Here is a 21,492-nt window from a genome sequence, read left to right as displayed (position 1 = left end):
GGTAAAGGTGATGTGGGCCGTAGTAAGTACCCTGAAAGGTGTCTGTCACGGAAAGCCACCTGGGAGAAATTTGTCAAGTTCCTGGCTCCACTCTGCAGGGGTTTTGTTCAGTCAATAGGTATGAAATGGAAACTAGGTGTCCACATGTTTAAAGAGCTCTGTGGATTAGTCCAATGCCTCTTCAGATTTACAAACTACTTTACTGTAATACATGTAAATAAATTAATATCTATTTGTGTTTGCATGAGGAAATAATGGAAGGATAAACAGGAAACTAATTAAAATGGTATCAGTGTAGATTGATGTGGCCGGTGAGGATAGGGCAGCAAGATCTCTCTCTCTCTCTCTCTCTCACACACACACACACACCCCTTTAACCAATTTAAAAATTTAAAGAAACACTTCAGCTTAACAATTAGAAATAAAAATCAAAACAAGATTTTAAAATTGAAGATACCGAGGACCAGAAGGTGTCACTAGGGCCAGATTTTTCATCTGTGAAGTAATTCGTTTTTGGTGTCAGTCACTTAAATGTAATTTATTTTTTCTCATCAGCATAATTCCATAGAAATTAATATTTGTACACAGGAGAAGAAGGGAATAGACTCCAAAAGGAATTGAAAGAATTTGCATTCTGTTGCTTTGTCTTTGTTCTCTAGAGAAGATGCTTCCACAGTAGACCTAAAAAACCATGAAATATAGGCCCAGGACAAAGTGAGCTGAGAAGAAAGAGTTGTAGCAATGACTGTCCATCTTATTTGAACTTTAGATCACCTGGGGTCCTTTAAAAAATAAAATCCGAATTCATACACACCCAAGCTGAAATATATACACAGTCTAGGACAGTTATTCTTAGGGTTTTTTGTTGTTGTTGTTTTGTGACAGGGTCTTTCTCAAACTCCTGGGCTAAAGCAATCCTTCTGCCTTAGCCTCCCAAGAAGCTGGGATTACAGGTGTCTGCCACTGCATTTGGCTCATCTGATTTATTTATTTATTTATTTATTTTTTTCTTTTGAGATGGAATTTCACTTTTGTTGCCCAGGCCGCTCAGCACAGCATATCTGAGAATTCTGGATGTTGCTGTATGTTAGATGTTAATCACTTGGTTAAGGTGGTGTCTGCCTGTTTATCCTTTAACAGGTATTACCGTAGATATCTTGAGGGATGTTCTCTGAGACTGTGATCAAATTTTTACTCACTAATGATAGCATCCACCCATGGGTCTTGTCTGAAACTATTATTGTTTTTTCCCCTAGTTTCCTTCATTCCTTCTTTTTTTGTTTCTGAGATGAAGCCTCCGGGTGTGGGGGCTGAGGATAGTGCCTCCTTTTTTTTTTTTTGAGACTGAGTCTCACTCTGTCGCCTAGGCTAGAGTACAGTGGGACGATCTCAGCTCACTACAACCTCTGCATCCCGGGTTCAAGCAGTTCTCCTGCCTCAGTCTCCCAGGTAGCTGGGATGACAAGCGCCTGCCATTGCGCCCGGGTAATTTTTGTATTTTTAGTAGATTCAGGGTTTCACCATGTTGGCCAGGCTGGTCTTGCACTCCTGACCTCATGATCTGCCCGCCTCGGCCTCCCAAAAATATGGGATTACATGCGTGAGCCACTGCCTGGGCCTTAATTTTTGTATTTTTAGTAGAGACCTGTTCCGGAACTCGATCAAAAGAGATCCGCCGGCCTTTGCCTCCCAAAGTGCTGGGATGGCAGTCCCCAGCCGCGAGGAACCAACGTGCACACGTGCTGCCTGGCCCCGCCCCTCCCTGGCCCGCCCCTCCCTCCACCCCGCCGTGGGCCAATCAGGGAGGCGCGCGCTCTTCCGCTCTCCGGCTGGGTGACTTCCTTCCGCCTCCCGGTCAGCTGCACCGGCGGGGGCGGGTCCCGGGTCCCTTCGGGAGTGCGCGGACCGTGGAGCCCGGCGCGATGGCCTGGCAGCCGGCGTGGAGATGGGCCACCGGCAGGTGTTCGCCTCGGGGCCGCACCGCCCCGGGCGCCTGCAGCACAGCGTGGTGAGTGTGGGCGCCGGGCCGGGCTTGGCCGCCGTACGCGCGCCAGGGCGGTCGAGGTTTAGGTGTTGTCTCGCCGCTTCTCCGACCCGCGGTCGCTTGGGAAGGGGCGCGGGGAGCGGCCAGGGCAGCGGAGGCGCTTCCGCCCCTCGGGTTGCTAGCATCAGGGCCGCCTTTTTGACCTTCGGTTGTAAAGCTGGTGCTTGTCGGGGTTGGCGGCTGCTGCAGCTGAGGTCCTGAAAGCGGCTCGTCTCCGCCTGTGTGAGGAACACCGAAATAATCCGTTTTTCTCCTCGCCTCTGTTTTCAGCCAACGGCTTTGATTAAATGTCATCAGCGGTGCTAATGGTGCTAGTGGTGGTCTGCGCGCAGGCTTTCTAAAACGCGTTACCGACACCAGTGTTGTTGGAATGTTTCCGTCTTGAAGTTTTTGCTTTTAAGTGCATTTTAATATCGCACTGTTGCCGTTTCAGTAAGGATAAACCAGCATCACTCTCTTGATTTATTAAAGCTCCGTTTAGAGTTGGGGCTAATTGGATTTTTTTTTTTTTAGCCCCCAAGGGAGCTTTTTTTTTTTCTTTTCTTTTTTTTTTTTTTTAACCAGCATAAGTGCTCCCGGATGTTTTAGCCCAATTGCTATGGACTTTGCTGTTAATGATTTAGTGGTCCGTAGGTATGCAGCTTTAATGGAGTTATTGCAGAATCACATGGAGGCTCCCTCAACTTGATTTAGGTCCCTTAGAAAAGCGAAATGATGGTGACAGTATTGCTTTTTTTTTTTTTTTTTTTTTTTTTTTTTTTTTTTTGCGGTATGTCGCATTTTGTGCTGGTGAAGACTTGTGGAAGTAGATTCCCCTAAATCTGAATTTTGTGAATGTGTCTTTTGTGTTGACTGAAGGAAGTAAACTAATGTATTGAGCACGTCGTGGCAGGTACTGTGCTGCATACATTATTTCATTTTATTTAAACAGCCACATTGAGGGAGGAAAAGATGGTGTTATTCCTTTTTTCAGGTGAGGAAGTATCCTGAGGTTATAGAACTAGAGAGTTATTCTTAAGATTGTAGACTTCACAAAACACTGCTATTTTCAGCTGTTTTTAGGAAAAGACCCTGGTTTCCTTAGTGTAATTAATAATTGCAGAATTTTGTGCATTTTACTGTATAAATTATAACATCTGTTTCAGAAATGTATTCAAATTTAAATCATAATTTTGGAAATGCCATAGAAGGCATGTTTTATCAAGTATTGTAACTAGATAGAAAAATTATTTAAAATTCATTTTAAAGAGACTTTAATTGAATCTTTAATATTTTCACTTTCTTTAGGAGCAAAATGCTGAATCCGAATGTGAAAATTAATATGAACTCACAGGCTTAGGAGCAGAGAGAATTTAAATTAGGAGGTGGAGCCTCAAAGAAATAAGGCCCTAAAAAGTAATAGAGAGAAAGTGTTGCCAATAGCATCATCTCTCTATCATATATCTCATTGCTGTTGCACTCACCAGGAAGTGTGCCAGTGAACATGTTTCATTACAAGAGGCTCAGAATTTCCCATCACATCCTTTGGTCCTTTTAACAAGATTAACTTATCTAAAATGTGTACTGAAAAAAGTCTTTTAAGTTTAGGACATGTCACTTGAAAAGATAACCCCATCCAATAAGATTTCTCCTAGTTGATAAAATTTTTAATAGTCAAGTTGTTTAGATCTGGGAACTAATAATTTTGTCACTGCCGTAGGCTTGTTTGACCTTCTGACTCTCCATTGGAAATGCTAGGTCCTCTTAGTGTCATTTTCCTTTCCTAAGTGAAATACAAATGTAATTGGAATTTGAATCCTAGATCCAGATTATAGTCTTTTATCAGGTTGATGACATACCCTGCTATTAACCCTCTCCATTGCATGTTATTAGCTTTTAATAAATATTGTTTCTGAATGTGGCTAGAGCTCATGGATTCATCTCCATAGAGATATTAATTGAAGCCTTGAGAGTGGATAAGACATCTGAGAACTAAGCGAAAGGATTGCCTGGCTTTACTGTTGTCAATAAGGGTAAGTTATAGAAGAGGACAAAGGAAATGTGGTCAGAGAGACCAAGAGCTCATCCAGTAGCTGCACTGTCTCTGCTTCCACTAGGAAAGGCCACCTGCCTTAGCTTTGAAATGGCCCACACCGTACCAGAGGAGGAAGAGAGATTCCGGAAGGATATAGATCCTAGGCTTTCTGGAAACTGAGCAGAACCACAGGAGGAGAAAGCTATAGCCAACGGAACAAAATTTATATGTTTTTATTTCCCCAACTGTAAAATGAAAGAATTGGGCTCTGTCTGTGGTTTTCAAACCTCTCCTGTCTTAGGGGCTTCACGCCTCACCCCATATAAGGAAACCTCAAATATAGCGTCCTTTCCCCTAATTACTTTTTTTCATTCTTTGTTCTTCTCTTATCTTCCTCCTTCCCCTCCCCTTTCCTTTCTTTCTTCATCCGCCTTTCATCTTTCTTCTTTTTCTTAATTTCCTTTCAGTCATTATCATCTTCAATTCACACAGGTAACTGTTAAGGTTAGCAGGGTAAGATTCCATTTGGAAAAAGGATTTAGTGGCTTTAAAAGTTGAGTAACCCACAGTATAGATGTTCTCCAAGGTCCCTCCCAGAGTCTCAGACTCAGAGCAGACTTTGGGGTTTTAACTCATGGCCAGTAGGAGCTGAATAGCAGATGTATGCATGAGATACAAACGCCATGACCAACTAATGTTAGTTGCAAGCCTGCCTTGCTGGTTTCAGCTTCATTCTCATCCTTGACTTTGAGGTATTACATTTTTCACTGTACACATAAGGGAACTGGGTCTCGGGTAACTCATTCAGGGTTCACAGCCAGTAAGTATATTGCAGAACTGAGATCTAAATTGAGATTTGTGTAGACACCAAATCCTGTGAGCTTTCTTTCTTTTAACTACTACAGGCTTTTCTCTGTTATACTGAGTTACCTAGAAACATTTACTACAGCTTGGGTTCCTGAATACATTGGCCGTAAAGTATAAAATGATTATGTCATTGCAGACAGACCTCAAGAGGAAGCTAGAAAGGGTAAGTGTTAGAAAGGGTTAGGGTTAAAGTAACTAGGGTTTTGGTTTTTTTTTCAGATGGAGTTTCACTCTTGTTGCCCAAGCTGGAGTGGGATGGCATGATCTTGGCTTGCTGCAACGTCTGCCTCCCAGGTTCAAGCGATTCTCCTGCCTCAGCCTCCTGAGTAATTGGGATTACAGGTGTGATCCACCCGACTCGGCCTCCCAAAGTGCTGGGATTACAGGTGTGAGCCACGGCGTCCCATCAGTTTTTTGTTTTTATTTTTTCTTTATCTCACAAGGCTCTGTTATCTAGCAGTTTAGTTTTTATCAGAAAGTAGTGTTGATTTTTTCCCACTCCTTCCAGTTACCTCTACCAGTTTCTTGATTTTCATTCATTTAATCAGTATTATTAAACATGTATTTGATTTCTGTGCTAGGCAGTAAGAACAAAGTAGTGAACAAAAGAAGTTGTTTTTACTCTTTAGTGTGTACAGTCCAACGAGGCAGTAATAACATTTACTGAGTGTGGTGAGATGGGGAGTGCCACTGGATGATATAAAAGGTGAAGCTAAGATATTCTGAGTAGTCAGGAAGGGTTTCCTGGAGGAAGTGATGTTTAAGCTGGGACCTGCAGGAAGACTTAGAGATAGCTGGGTAAAAGGTAGGGTAGAGTGCTGGAGTGTTTTAGGTACTACCTTGTAGGGACTGTATTATGGAAAATGAAAAGCTTATGATTAAGATCTGGGAGGCTTTGTCATGATACTGTAAGGATGGAAAATGCAGTTAAAGCTTCAGGTATAATTGGAACCAGGAACTAGAAAGTAGACAAACGTAGCCACCTCCCTCCCTGTTTACATTTACAAAAGCTTCTTGCACCCTACATCTCTGAACAGCAGGTTTCCCCTGCCCCTTTTTTCTTTTTCTTTTTCTTTTTTTGAGACAGAGTCTCACTCTGTTGCCCACTGGAGTGAAGTGGAGTGATCTTGACTCACTGCAACCACCACCTCCCAGGTTCCAGTTGATTCTCCAGCCTCAGCCTCCCAAATAGCTGGGACTACAGGCACGTGCCACTGCGTCCAGATAATTTTTTGTATTTTCAGTAGAGATGAGGTTTTACCATGTTGGCCAGGCTGGTCTCAAACTCCTGACAGGTGATCCACCCTCCTTGGCCTCCCAAAGTGCTGGGATTACAGATGTGACCCCACGTGGCCTTTACCCCTCTTTTGTCACTTCCCCATGCACTCAGCAGAAGAAAGCTGACCCTATCTTCCTGAAGGTGTGTTTCTTCAGGTTTTCTGATGACCAGAGGCTGAGAACACTGTGAATCCAATTCTAAGTGGGACGGAATTTGTGAAAACACTGTTAAGAGATCATTCTGCACAGAGCAGCTAACTCCACCTGGGCTTTCCAGCCTGGGAGAGTGTCTGCCTTTGGTCTAGTAAGCTGAGGCCCAAGGTGGGGTCATTTAAGGTTTGAGGGGCAAGCTGGGAGTGGTCAAAAGAGGTCTCATTGATTTCTGAGTTGTCAGGTTAAAATTCTCGGTGCCATTTTCCCTGCCGTTCTCCAGGGAGTGTGTATCACTCCCCTGTTTTTACAGATGAGGAAAATGAAACTCAAGTTGGGTATCTTGCCAGTCACAAGTAAGGGGTCAAAGGATTTTGTCATGAGAATTAAATAAAACAATATAGGGGAAGTGCTGTGTACTTGGTATCTAGCTAATACTCTAATTGTTGTTACTTCTTTGAAGTAAATGGTGTTGGCATGAAGTGAATTCTCCTTTGCCTCAGTCTCTATGTAAAGCAGAATGTGCAGAAGTACAAATATTCAGCTTGGTGGTCAGATGACCTTACAATGGTGTGAAAGTGATACACATTCAGTAGAAACCTTACTTCATGTACCCACGGAACCATTCTGTTTTTCATTTCCAGTATAGTATTTAATATATCATGTGAGTTATTCAACACTTTATTATAAAATGGGCTTTGTGTTAGATGATTTTGGCCAACTGCAGGCTAATGTAAGTGTTCTCATGTTGAAGGTAGGCTAAACGAAGCGGTGATGTTTGATAGGTTAGGTGTATTAAATGCATTTTCAGCTAGGCTGGGCACAGGACTCATGCCTATAATCCCAGCACTTTGGGAGGTCGAGGCGTGAGGATTCCTTGAGTTTAGGAGTCTGAGATCAATCTAGGCAACATAGTGAGACCTTGTCTGTACTAAAGGTATTAAAAAAAAAAATAGCCAGGTATGGTGGTACCTGCCTATAGCCCCAGCTACTTGGGAGCCTGAGGCTGAGGTTCACTTGAACCTGGGTGGTTAAGGCTACAGTGAGCGGTCGTCGTACCACCGTATTCCAGCTTGGCCACCAAAGATTGCCAAACGTAATGAGCAGTTTGGCAGATAAACAGACTGTCAGGCCATGGCAGTTCAGCAGTGGGCATGCTGCGTGTCGAGTCACTTGTTCCCGAGGACTATAGCTAAATACCAAAAATAAAATCTTCTTTGTCACTGATACTTGGTATCACAATGAAAAGATGTTATCTTTCAGATTTCCAGGTGAATTATTTACCCATTAACATCTGGTGTTTTGGGTTGTAAGATTATTTTTAGTTTTTCCTGTTCAGATTTCATTCATAAAACAAACAAGACATATCTTCCCACATAAGAATGTAAATAGTATAAGACTTAAAACCCACTAATGAAATATACATGATTACATGCTTTAATGAACTAAAACTTTCATCTGTGATCTTTATTTTGCAGCACTCTGAGGTAGCATTATGGTCTCTTAGGTGTGCTGTGTCATTTATGTCCCTTACTTTATCCTAGGAATCCTTTATTGCCATTGAGCATATGAAAACTGAGACATGTGCATAGTTTCTCTGCATTGAGCCCATCATTGGGTAGGAGCTGTATACTGGGGACATTTGACAGAGATTTTCATGAGTCTGTTGGATACAACAGCTCCTCAGGAAACCTCACAGTTTACCTTCCCTATTTTTTTACCATTTGTAAACTAAGGCTCAGTGATGTAAAATATAACACATTCTGTGCTGTGGTATAACTGTAGCTTAAGGTTTTCATATTCATCACAACAGAGGTAGAGCTGAAAATGTGTGAACATTTATATACCTCAGGATCCCTTCGTTGGTATATTTGTGGCATTTCAGAATAGCTGACTTGGGGCTAAAGCATCTTTCTGGCATCAGTATTTCTAAGTTGCCTTTAAGCTGAATAAATTTTTGGTTTTTCTATTTAATCACTTCTATGTGAAATGCTGCAATTAAAAAAAGTTGCACATATGTAATATAGTATTTTACACTGAATAATAGTGACTGGCAATCCATTAGCCCAAGAGGTATAATTTTTCAGATATTCTGCTCTGTGTCATCAGATGTAGACCATGACCTGGCATTCATCTGGAAAGGCTTGCGGTCAGGGATTCACAATGCTACTGGTGGGGTTTCTCTAGACCCTTTGCATATGACATTTTAGGACAGGGTGAGTCACAGGTTGCATTAGAAGTTGCCTTTGAAATTAGAACTAAACCATGCAGAACTGGAACGCTTGTGCACAAAGCTCTCTGTATCATCCAAATCCTGCTGAACCCTTAGGGAAGAACAGTTTTATAGATTCATTCTTTCCACACCCAAGATTTCCCCACTGCCCAGGTACTCTCACCTTTTTTTTTTCTTGACTGTTATGTTTCACTTGACTCTGGAGTCTTATCTTATACTCTTACCTTTGCATGGGAGTGTACCTTATTTCACCAATTATACTGTTTGTTTATTAAAAGCAGAAATAGTTACTTATACTTGCAAGTTTGCACCAAGAATATAGCTGTGAATATGTTAAGAAAGTATACTTAAAACAAGAAATCAAATAAAGTATATCAAATCAAATTCCATTTCCAAATGGCAGTAAAGCGTGTGTTACATAGAATCATTGCATGAAAGTGTTTTAGTAGCCAAGATGAGATTGTACACTGCTGAATAAGCAAGAGTTCTTTTTTCATTTTCATCTTCCAGTTCAACCAGGTATTTGGGTTCTTTTTTCTATTCACTCATGTCACATGGAGACCTGTGTTGTAAATTACTTTGTCAGAATGAAAGTCTGGCAGATTAAATTCTTTCTTCTCTTCTTGCTGTACTTGATAATGATCTCTTGTTCATTTTTTGATAATGCGTTTGCTTATTTATGTTCTCATTGCTTTTAGAGTCTGAGAAGGCTTTGGGTTCCCAGTTCTGTGTGTTCCTGTCTGGCTCCTGAACCCAGCTGGAGAAATATGTCAGTCCCAACTGGTGAAGTACTGAGAGGAAGCTACACAAAAGGTAGAAAGGTATTAGTAAGTGTACCTTTGACATTTTAACCACCTCTGACTTTTCCATGGAATGGGCAAGTAGTAGTCTCTGTCAGAGCTACATTTTAAAGGAAAAAAAGAAACTTGAAGTTGAAAACTATTGATTAATTGATGATGTTATTTTGTGTTTACTCAGCTCATTTATGTTGACTTATAAATTATTAATTTATGAACTATTAGTCATCAATTCATTGCCTACATATCAGCAAACAAGTTTTCTTTTTAATCAATAATCTGGTGGCTGGGCACAGTGGTTCCCATCTCTAACCTCAACACATTGGGAGGGCAAGGTGGGAGGATTGCTTGAGGCCAGGAGTCTAAGACCAGCCTGGGCAACATAGCAAGATCTCATCTCTACAAAAAAAAATGAAAACATTGTCTGGGCATGGGGGCTCATTTTTGTAGTTCAAGGTACTCAGGAGCCTGACGGAGGATCACTTGATCCCAGGAGTTTGAGGCTGTAGTGAGCCATGATCCTAACACTGCTTTCTAGTCTGAGTGACAGATCAGGACACCATCTTTTAAAAAAAAGGAATCTAGAGGCTTCAGTGTGTGCATACAGCATGGCTTGTGAATGTGGAAATGCATGTGTATGTGTGCATAGGTGTGCTCAAGAATGCGTTGATGATTACACCTTCTCAGAATAAAGGTCATTTTTATAAAGATCTCTCCATGTCTTAGCTTTGACTCATGGACCTTTGAAAGTACCTGACCAATATATAAAAATGAAGAATTTTCGTAACTCATAAAGGAGAATTATGACATCATCTACTACTTCTGTCTCTGGTCTCATAAACCTGAACTATCAACCTGCTTATTTTTATGTACTGTCACACTGTGTGTGTGACATACATGGAATGCCTTTCTATTGATATTTTCTCTATAAGTTGTAGGAAGTTTTCTGCACCCTAAATTTTCTATTATAGGGATTAAGTAGCCACTGTCCTTTTTTTTCTCAAGTCTTACAGCGTAAAGGGTAAGTAAATACAGCCCTCACAGCAGCCTGTTGTTTGTCCTGCAATTACGTTTCCATCACATTACACAAAGCCTCTTGGTCTTCATGGTAGTATCCTACTAATAAGTTTTTTTTTTTTTTAATGATGTAATGTGTGTGTATACAAATACCTATATGTGTATACACATACAGCTGATATCTAGCGAGATTACATATGCATGAACTATAGAATTAGCTTGTAATTTTAGAAAAATAAGTTATTTTGTAAAGACACATCTCATGTTCAAGAAAGGGAATTGCGCTTGAATCAGTTATGGATGCCTCAGCCTGAACACAATATGGAAAGAGCAGTAACTAAAAGTCATTTTAGAGTCCTGCTAGGTCATTCGACCTATCATCACATTTAATTAAAATGTCTGAACCATGGCCAATGAATTTTGGTTAATATGTTATTTAAATCAACTTGTGAAGTGTTTATTTTAAATATAGAATTTATGTTAATGAACAGGAAAAAACATTCTATTGCTTGGAAGACATGTTAAAGCCCAAAGATTTATGACTTCAGAGAAGAAGAAAAATCCAACTGATGATCAGTTGGCACTAGTACATGAGGATGTAACTCACATTTGGTAATAGCCATTTTTTTAACTAGAGTAAGGTAGTTGGAAACGAGAGGCAAAAACAAGGACACAGATGTATAAAAAATCACAGGACAAAACTGCATTGAGTGCTGAGTATGAGTCTGTGATATATGCTTCAGTTTGAGAGGATCATGCATCTTTTATGAGAAGGGACAGGTTAGCCAAGAGGATAGAGTTATGTATCAGCCTATACCTGTGCTTCCACCACAGAATTCAGTAGCTCTGTCTTTCTCTTTTTTCTTGATCTAATAATTTTGTCCTCTTGCGAATTTGGGAAATGAATTTAATCAAAGATTTGTTGTGTTTTTTTGTTTGTTTGCTTTTGAAATGTGGCTTCATTGTGTTGCCTAGGCTGGTCTCAAACTCCTGGGCTCAAGTGATCCTCCCTTTCAGCCTCCTGAGTAGCTGGGACTACAGGCCTGCATCACCACACCCAGCTAAGTTAATGGTAATGTATAGTTTATCTGCCTCAGTTTCAAAGAGCAGGACGTGTGTAGTTCTGTGTGTGTGTATGTGTGTATGTGTGTGTGTGTATGTTACTAGTCCATTGCTGCTGCATCAAACTACCACCATGTCAGGGCTTAAATCAAATTTATTACAGTCTTGTATGTTAGAGTCTGATGTGGATCTCACTGGGCCAAGATCTAGGTGTTGGAAAGGCTACCTTCGTCTCTCGAGGCTCTAGGGGATTCTCTTTTTCTTGCCTTTTCCAGATTCTGGAGTCTGCCTGCGTTTTCTGGCTTTGGGCTTTTCTCTACTCTCACCATCAGCAACCTTGCATCTCATGGAGCCTTCTTCTATGGTCACATGTCCTTGTGGTTCTTTCCTTACCTTCTTTTCCACTCAAGGACTCATGTGCTTACTTATCCCTTAATGAAGACATCATCATTATCCAAATGAGCCTGCTGTCTTAATCCATACCAGTTGCTACAAGAAATGAATTAGACTGGGTAGCTCATAAACCACAGAAGTTTGTTTCTCGCTGTCCTGGAGGCTGAGAAGTGCAAATCAAGGTGCTGGCAGTTTTGGTGCCTTTAGTGAAGGCCTGCTTTATCCTAGAGGCTTCCTTCTTGGTGTGTCTTCTCATGGTGAGAGGAACAAACAAGCTCCCTTGTGCCTTTAATAAGGGTGCTAATCCCAGACATGGGGGCAGAGTCTCCCATAAGGCTTGACTTCCTAATACCATCACCTTGGGGGTTAAGGTTTTAGCACATGAACATTGATGGAACACTGCGTTTGTTCCATAGCACCAGAGTAGTCTTCCCCATGTCAAGGAGAGACTTGAATCACATGTATGATGTACCTTTTTCATGTAAGGTTCTAGGATTTAGGATATGGACATCTTTGGGGGCCATTATGTTGCTGATGACATACAATTAATATTTTAGAGTAGTGTGAAAACAGTGCTCTTTCCATTGCTTCATATGTGTATATATGTATTGTCTCATGCTATAATTTAAAAAGAGTTGTATACGCAAATATAATACCCATTATTTTATGAAAACATTTTTTGCTGTAACTTCATATTGCCAACTTCTTTTTCCTGAAACTGCTTCAACCCTGGAATTCTTTTTTGCTATTAGTTTTATTTTATTGAAATATTCATTAATGAACATAGACTTGTATATGGATTTAAAATTCATAGTAACAAATGTTCTCATGAATTTATCTGCGAATAACATTTTATAGTCAAAATGTCTGCATTAGAATCAGGACAAGAGGAAGATGTATTCCTTGTTCTAAGGTACTGTCTTGCATTGTTATTTTAAAAAGTGAGTGTTGACTGATGATAAAACACAAAAAGGGATGTCTGGGCTTTGTTTTCTTACCTCTGTGTATGCCCTAAGGAATTATTTTCCTGTATTTTTGAGTGCATAATTAATAAAGTAATTATATGCTAAGTGAATTACTGCTGCATAGCACAATTCTACTAGTCTGCAGGTTTAGAAGCAGTGTAGTATAGTCCAAAAAAGTAAGTCTTAGAAATACAAGAAATCAGTTTGTGTTCTGCAATAAAGTTTGTCTACAAATTAAAGAATTATTCCAGGTCAACCACTATGGCAAAATGTATGATTCCATGGTATATCTGGATGTGGAAAAGTTCAGACCCTTGAAAGTATTGACATATTTGAATTTTCCAGTACAGATCTGCAAGGAACTTTTTTTTTTTCTTTGAGGCAGAGTCTTGCCCTGTTGTCCAAGCTGAAGTGCAGTAGCACAATCTAGGCTTACTACAAGCACCACCTCCTGGGTTCAAGTTATTCTCCCACCTCAGCCTCCTGAGTACCTGGGACTACAGGCATGCGCCACCGTGCCCAGCTAATTTGTATATTTTTAGTAGAGATGGGGTTTCACCATGTTGGCCAGGCTGGTCTTGAACTCCCAACCTCAGATGATATATCCACCTTGGCCTACCAAAGTGCTGGGATTACAGGTGTGAGCCCCCGCCCCACCAAGAAACATTTTAGGAGGAGAAAAAGCCTGCGGGATGGTAAATGTGTGGCACTATAAAAACAATTAAGTTTAGAAGTATTTTAATAAGTAGACATTATTTTCAAAAATAGAATGCATTGAGTCCTTTTGTGGCAGCCATGCTTATAGTAAAATAAATATAAAATAATAATGACATCTTCCAAGGTGACAACTGTGGAAATATGGGAAGGGCCTGATCTCTTACATTGAAGCAGTTGGTGTATAGAGGTGCCAGCACTCAGTGGAAGTCAAAAGACACGTTGGTATCCTGGTTCTATCATTTACTAATTATAGAGCCTTAAAAAGCATGTTTAGCCTATTTAAATGTCAGTAACATTGTTTATAAAAATGGTGTTAATATCAAACTGTTGGGTAAGTGTAATGAACAAATGTAAGAAATGTGAAGACTTTTTGTAAACTAAAATGTGTGTATACAAATTTAAGAGAAAATGAATTGCAGTGATATTTAGTGACTTAGTAAATATGAGAGTGCTCTTAAAAACCTGAATGCAGTAGTGTCAAGAAAGGAAGGGAAAGGTTAAGAATGGGCGTACGGATTTCTAGTTTGGGGTATGTTAAGGTTTTGTTACCGAGGATATCTTATAGGAATATAACAGTTTGACACTTGAGACATTTCTGATGAGATTTTTAAGCTTTTTACCTTGAACAAATTTTTGTTGTTGAGTACCGATTGTGTGCTAGGCAATGAGACACTGAATATACAAGATGAGAGCTTATGCTATCTATAGCAACTAAACACAAACAACTAAACAGCAAATACATGGAACTCTTTATAAGGGCTTCCTGGAAAAAAAAAAAAAGAAAAACAGAATGCTAGGTTAGTGAAAATGGAGGAAGTTGTGGTTAGAATGGGGGTGAGGGGTGGGAATGGTAGTAGAATTCTGCAGTTGGAGAAGATAATTCGGTGCCATTTTAGCTGCCAACTAAAGAATGAGAAGCCAGCCATGTGAAATTCTACAAGGGGGACAGTCTGGACAGACAACAGTGGGTTACATTTGTTCACCACTTGGCTCTTAACATCCTAGAATGACCAGAAAGTAGAATAATCATCATCTCAGTCATTTCTAATGTTATCATGTGTGGAAAACAAAATGGGCAAATGAGGGCCTGGCACATTTTAGAGCCCTCAGGAATAGATGCTCTTATTCTCTTTTTATTAAGGCTTGCTATACTTTTTTGAAGCTATTTCTAAAATGGGAAAGACTTGCACAAAATATCTAATAGTTGCTTACTTTTAATTTAAATGTAACATAAACAGAAGTTTTTCTTATTATTTTGTTATTTTCTTCCAAACATTTTTCTTTTTCTTTTTTTTTTTTTTTTTTTTTTGAGGTGGAGTTTCGCTCTTGTTACCCAGGCTGGAGTGCAATGGCGCCATCTCGGCTCACCACAACCTCCGCCTCCTGGGTTCAGGCAATTCTCCTGTCTCAGCCTCCTGAGTAGCTGGGATTACAGGCACGCACCACCATGCCCAGCTAACTTTTTGTATTTTTAGTAGAGACGGGGTTTCACCTTGCTGACCAGGATGGTCTTGATCTCTTGACCTCGTGATCCACCCGCCTCGGCCTCCCAAAGTGCTGGGATTACAGGCTTGAGCCACCGCGCCCGGCCTCTTCCAAACATTTTTCATATAAACGATTTAATTCAAAAATATTTTGGCCGGGCGCGGTGGCTCAAGCCTGTAATCCCAGCACTTTGGGAGGCTGAGGCAGGGGGATCACGAGGTCGAGAGATCGAGACCATCCTGCTCAACATGGTGAAACCCCGTCTCTACTAAAAATACAAAAAACTAGCCGGGCGTGGTGGCGCGTGCCTGTAATCCCAGCTACTTAGGAGGCTGAGGCAGGAGAATTGCCTGAGCCCAGGAGGCGGAGGTTGCGATGAGCCGAGATTGCGCCATTGCACTCCAGCCTGGGTAACAAGAGCAAAACTCCGTCTCAAAAAAAAAAAAATTGATTATTTTCAATCTCTTGTTTACCTAAACAAAGCAGCTTCTACAGTGTGTTCTGTTTATATTCAATACGTTGAACTTTAAATCTTTTTATCATGCCAAGTATCTTTAAAATCAAAGACTTTCTATAATTGTAAATGTTATAAATGTTAAGTGCTGTAAGTAATATAACAAGAGTATTTTGTTTTTTAAATGCCCTCTTATTTTTGGTGGAGATTGCGTAAATGTCAACATGTGGGCAGTTTAGCTACTTACAGAGCTGGTATTTGTACTGACCTAAAGCTGGGCTGTCATGGAAACCCAGTGGCCATAGGCAAAATCCTAATTTGAAGAAGAGATCCTCTGGGGACCCACTATATGTTGCTGGGATTCCAATTTTTGAAATTTTTCAATACTTAGTTTATGAGTGACACAGGTGGTTTCTCCAAAGCTCGCCCCGTCTTTGTGTGTGTTGGGTCTCTACAGTGTTGTCACCCATCAAAGCTCTCCTTGAGCCTGTTCTCTGTTAATACACAGTTGGAGATCTGAGGGCAGCAAATGACCCTCCCATCCTCTCCACCTACTCACCACTTCCTCTTGACTCATTGGTGGCCATAGTGGATGGCAAGCCTTTTAGGAATAAATTTTATGGTTTAGAGAAATCAGTTTCTTGTTTCTTTCTTCCGTGCTCACCTTCTTCCCTCCTGAACCATTTTTTTTTTTTTTTTTTTTTAGTTTGATGGGAAGGCCATCCAGAGGAGGTGTAGGTGCAGCCCTTGTGAAAAGAGCCCTGATATGATGACGTTGTGGTGAGCATGAAAACACAGGGAATTTAATCTGCATACTTACAGTTTCAGTAAAAGCAAAATCAGGTTATTGATTTAGGAATTTATTTTGTATTTTTCAGTAAAAATCTTGCCTGTGTGTACCACAGGATGTGTACTTGATTGCAACAAGGACCTCAACACAAGACTTGGAACCCAGTGGGAGCAGGGACATGACCTGGGGGACTGCCTGCTGAGCCAGCTGTAGCACTATGTCCTGTTGTGGGCCCCAGTACGATGTGGGGGGCTTCCTCATCACAGCATTATGTGGGCTTTATCTGCGTGGACAAATGCAGTATATGCTTTCTCAAAAGGTAAAATGTCCATTGAGGATGAGGCAATAGAAACTTTGTTATGGTTACTGCGCTCTGAACATTGTGTGAGGCTGTTGCCCAGCCATGATCTTGGAGGAAAGCCACTAAAGTGGCCAGTGTGCTTTTGACTTTCTTGTCTGAGGGGCTCTGAGGAAAATGTCATCATTGTAATGCCACAGGGTACGGAGGTCCTGAAACACATGTTTAAGGTCTGCAGTGGGGCTACTGAGATAGCATGTGGGCAGTCTGGTATATCTATATGGACTCTCTAAAAAAAAGTATAAGTAAATGGGGACTCCTTTGTTTCAGAAACAGCACAGAACACATTGGCCAAATCTACTGCTGCAAAATACAGTTCCATAGCCTTTTGATTGCCTTCTGTTAACCAAACTGTGTTCATGGTTTGGACCTTAATGTGGAGGGTAGCTGGACATTAGGTTTCTATGATCAATATTTTGTGTTATTTATTTGTAAGAGGTTTAAGTACTGTCCAAATGGGAGAATTGAGTGTATTATATGCTTAATAATTCTTATTTCTAAAAGATATAATGAACCAAAGCCCTTCAGTTTCCAGGCCCAGGTGATGCTGTGATATAGGAACCACCTTCACTAGTTATAGAAAACATGCCAGTTCCCATTTGACTTGTCCTGCCAGGAGGGCCAGGAATATGGATTTGTTCCATATGGAGTGTTGGCAGGTTATGGTGTCTATGCCTAAAATGGGATGTAGGAAAGAGATGGGAGCCACTACGATTAGTAGATTTCAAAAATGGTGCCACTGTGACCTCAGTGGTGATATGTTTGCTCGTGACTGGTTGGCCAGAAATTTCAGAAGGCAATGGGTGACCTGTCCTTTGGGTGCTTTGGGTTCCTAGGAATGACTATGACTTGTGCTCCAGGGTCTCTAAGGGTACAGTTGAGTATTGTTGGTGAGGTCTGTCCCAATGAATGGTCAATGATGTGTATGGGCAGTTGTGTTTTGGTGGAGGGACATGGGCACTTCCAAGGTCCTAAGATAGGGACTGGGGAGGCTACTGTTTCTGCAGGTCTGCAAAATGGGTCAAGATGAGCCTTGCTGATGGGTCTGGAGCTGCAGTGCTGCTAGGGATGTTGTGGCTATCTTGTTCATCCCATATGAGTCAGGACTCTTGGAATACCTTGGCCAGCATACATAAATTACCTCTCATCTGACCCATGTTGAAATAATTTCACAGGCCAAAGCTGTGGAGCTGCCAGTAGAGGATTTTTTAAACATTTCCAATTATTTCTCCTCCCTGGGAAGAGGGAAGCAGATGACTTCCTGCATTCAGAGTGTTGCCTGTGTGGTGGTGAATGGTAAGGGGCATTGTATCCCTATCTGCCTTTCTGGAAATGGCAAGCCTGTGTGTTGTAGGGACCGCAGCCTCTACTGGGAACCCATGAGCAGACAGTATTTCAGCTTCTCTTGCTTCTCTTTTGTAGCGGCCTAAAGCATCCATTTGGTCTGAAGCTTGTTGGACCCTGTCAGTGATTTCTAGGAACTGGAGTTAGACTGCCCTGGTAGGTTTTGGGTGGCATGGTTCCAGGCCGGTGATGAGGGTGGTAGTATCTTTTTTTTTTTTTTTTTTTGAGACGGAGTCTCACTCTGTCACCTAGGCTGCAGTATGCTGGCGTGATCTTGGCTCACTGTAACCTCTGCCTCCCGGGTTCAAGCAATTTCCTGCCTCAGCCTCCCGAATAGCTGGAATTACAGGTGACTGCCACACCTGGCTAATTTTTGTATTTTTAGTAGAGGGTTTCTCCATCTTGGCCAGGCTGGTCTTGAACTCCTGATCTCATCATCTGCCTGCCTTGGGCCTCCAAAGTGCTGGGATTACAGGCATGAGCCCCCACACCTAGTCGGGAACGGCTTCTTTAAGCAATAATGCCTTGGCTTTCACGCCTAATGAGCTTCCTGTGGTTTCAAGATAGTGGTGGGAACTGTAGGGAAATGATACCCAGCAAAATGTTTGACCCCATTGCACAATGCCTGTTGACAGGGCAGAAGTCTAGCCCTTGTGAAGGATTTTTACTCTCCCTATGCCTTCACCGTAATCAGGGTGAAGAAGTGGTGAGCCTTTCACCAAGCTGTAAAGACCCGTGTGAAAAGAGGCAGAGCCTCCTCCTTGACAATCAGTTCTCCTCATCACTCTCCTCTGTGAACCTGTCCTCATCTGTGTACTTGATGCTATGACTCCTACACTTACAGAAGCCTGTTGTAAAGTGGAGTCTCCTGTGGTTGCCAGATAATTTTTTTCTTAATTACCATAGAGGTTTTTAGCAAATTATGTATTTTGGGGTCTCTGGCTAGTCCCACCAGTTGACACAATTTTGCTGCCATGAACTGCATGCTCAGACCCCATCCCCAAAAGTTTTTATAACCAATTAGTTTCCTTTTTTTCTTTTTTTTGCATCTAGGAAATGTTGAATTTCCACCATGGTGTAGTTATGTGTCTCCACCTTCCATTCTTCCTGGGTGTCTTTAGTAATTTTGGGGCATCAGGTGGTGACTGGGAATCCCTAGCGAGGAGGTGGATCCTCTGCCCTGCCTCATAGGGTGTCACTTTCTACTCAAGAGCATTTCTTTTTTTTTTTTTTTTTTTTTTTTTTGAGACGGAGTTTCGCTCTTGTTACCCAGGCTGGAGTGCAATGGCGCGATCTCGGCTCACCGCAACCTCCGCCTCCTGGGTTCAGGCAATTCTCTTGTCTCAGCCTCCTGAGTAGCTGGGATTACAGGCACACACCACCATGCCCAGCTAACTTTTTGTATTTTTAGTAGAGACGGGGTTTCACCATGTTGACCAGGATGGTCTCGATCTCTTGACCTCGTGATCCACCCGCCTCGGCCTCCCAAAGTGCTGGGATTACAGGCTTGAGCCACTGCCCCCGGCCCCTACTCAAGAGCATTTCAGTCAACCTCAGTCAGCATCCACTAAAGAACGGGAGGCAGAGGTTGTTGGTGTGGCACTGAAGGCAGAGGTGCTCAGGATGGCAGAGTGAGATCTTTGGCTGGTGGAATATTGGCAGGATGCAGGGATAGGAACATGCAGCCATGTGAGCAAATGTCTGAGAAGAACTGAAAAAGTTTCTGCCTCCTCCAGAGACTTGGAGCTGTGCCACATGTTCAGAATTACCACAGTTAACCATCATTTTGTGACCCCTCCTCATGGGTAAACCCCTTGGTATCCATGAAGGTCAGTATGCAAAGATCTTGCAGAAGCAAGGAAGACAGAAACAGAGAAGGTGCCTGCCTCTGCGTCAGCCATGCTTACTCTTGTGGGGCGCTGTGAGAACTCAGGTGTGAAGTTACCCCCCTCATGGGTCAGGGTTAAGCCATTTACTATTTCCACTCTGGCTACACTCATGGAAACTGAAAGCTTAGTGTCACATCACCCACTTCAAGTCTCTAGGGAGGAGTTGTTGATCCCCTGGAGGCTGCTAGTCTAATTTCCACCACTGACTAGGTGAAAGTGGAGCTCCACTGTCCAGGCCTGCTCATTCTGGCTCAATGCCAGGACTTTGCAACTTAAAGCTGGTATAGCCCTGACCACTCCCAAGATCCCAGGTTACTGGAACAGGGTACTTGGCTGAAGGCAATACACCTTCAAGTACTAGATTCGGGGACCTGATCCTAGCAAGGGCGTTGATGTCATGCTGGAAAACATGCCTATTCTGGGACTTGCCCTCCATAGCTGCAGGGGAGTTCAGAAGCTCTGAGCATTGTTTCCAGACACTGCAATTTCAGGAGAATCCCCAAAACACCACCATGCAACAGCAGTATGTAGTGGCACAAAAAAGCATGACTGAATGCTGGCAAACAGTAGTGCCATCCCAGACACAGTGGGCTGTCCAGTACAGAACTTCAGTAGGCCATTTGCACAGAACAGATATTGGGACAACATCCAAGCCGAGGCCAGAAACCTGCCACCTATGCTAATTATAAAAACATTTTGCGTTTCTCTTTTCACTTGGCTAGCAGCTGTTACAGGCAGCCACCAGAGGCCCAGACAGAAGAGCAATAGCAGGTGATGTACCCACATGACATTCTCAGGTGGGCTCACCAGCAGGGTTGGATTGTGGTCATGGCTTCAGTGAGAACCACAGTGTGAGAGTTTAAGAGTTTTGATGACTTACAGATCCTCAAGTTATGCAGGGCCACTACCACAGCAGACAGGCAGCAGTCCTGCATCCTAGGTCTTCTGTAGGAACAGCAGCCGTGCATAATACAGGAGTCTCCTCCTATATAGCAGCTGTTTGGGATTGGATGACTTAAGTTCACGGATAGGAAGAAGCAATATTGTTAAAATGTCCATAGCACCTAAAGCAATTTGTAGATTCAATTCTATTCCTATCTGTCTACCAATGACATTTTATATAGAGCTAGAAAAACTATTTTCCAATTCATATTGAACAAAAAAAGAGCCTTGGAATAGCCAAGGCAACCCTAACCAAAAAGAACAAAGCTGATGACATTACGTGACTTCAAACTATTCTGCAGGGATACACAAATCAAAACTGATACTGGTACAAAAACAAGCAAGAGACCAATGGACCAGAATCATAATGGAGAGCCCAGATATAAAGCCACATACCTAAGACCTTCTGATTGTCAACAAAACTTATTAAAAAAAAATGCAATGAGGAGGAAAGAAGGACTTCTCATTGAATACATAGCTGGGTGCTGGGGCAACTGGCTATGCATATGCAGAAGATTGAGACTGGATACCTTCCTTAAGACTATATACAAAAACTTAAGATGGATTAAAGACTTAAATGGAAAATCCAAAACTCAAAACCCTGGAAGACAATTTAGGCAATACCATCCTGGACGTAGGAATGGGCAAAACTTTTATGACAAAGAAGCCAACAGCAATCACAACAGCAAAAAA

At 41.9% G+C, this 21,492-nt stretch overlaps 1 pseudogene; it reads left to right on the top strand.

The window, feature by feature from the left end:
• Window positions 1-1,847: 1,847 nt before the first annotated feature.
• LOC101031775 (arf-GAP with GTPase, ANK repeat and PH domain-containing protein 1 pseudogene) overlaps window positions 1,848-21,492 on the top strand; it is a 40,085-nt pseudogene continuing 20,440 nt past the window's right edge.

Source organism: Saimiri boliviensis, chromosome 14 (genome assembly GCF_048565385.1).
Source record: "Saimiri boliviensis isolate mSaiBol1 chromosome 14, mSaiBol1.pri, whole genome shotgun sequence".
Taxonomy (NCBI): Eukaryota; Metazoa; Chordata; class Mammalia; order Primates; family Cebidae; genus Saimiri; species Saimiri boliviensis.
This window is presented reverse-complemented; position numbering and strand designations above follow the sequence as displayed.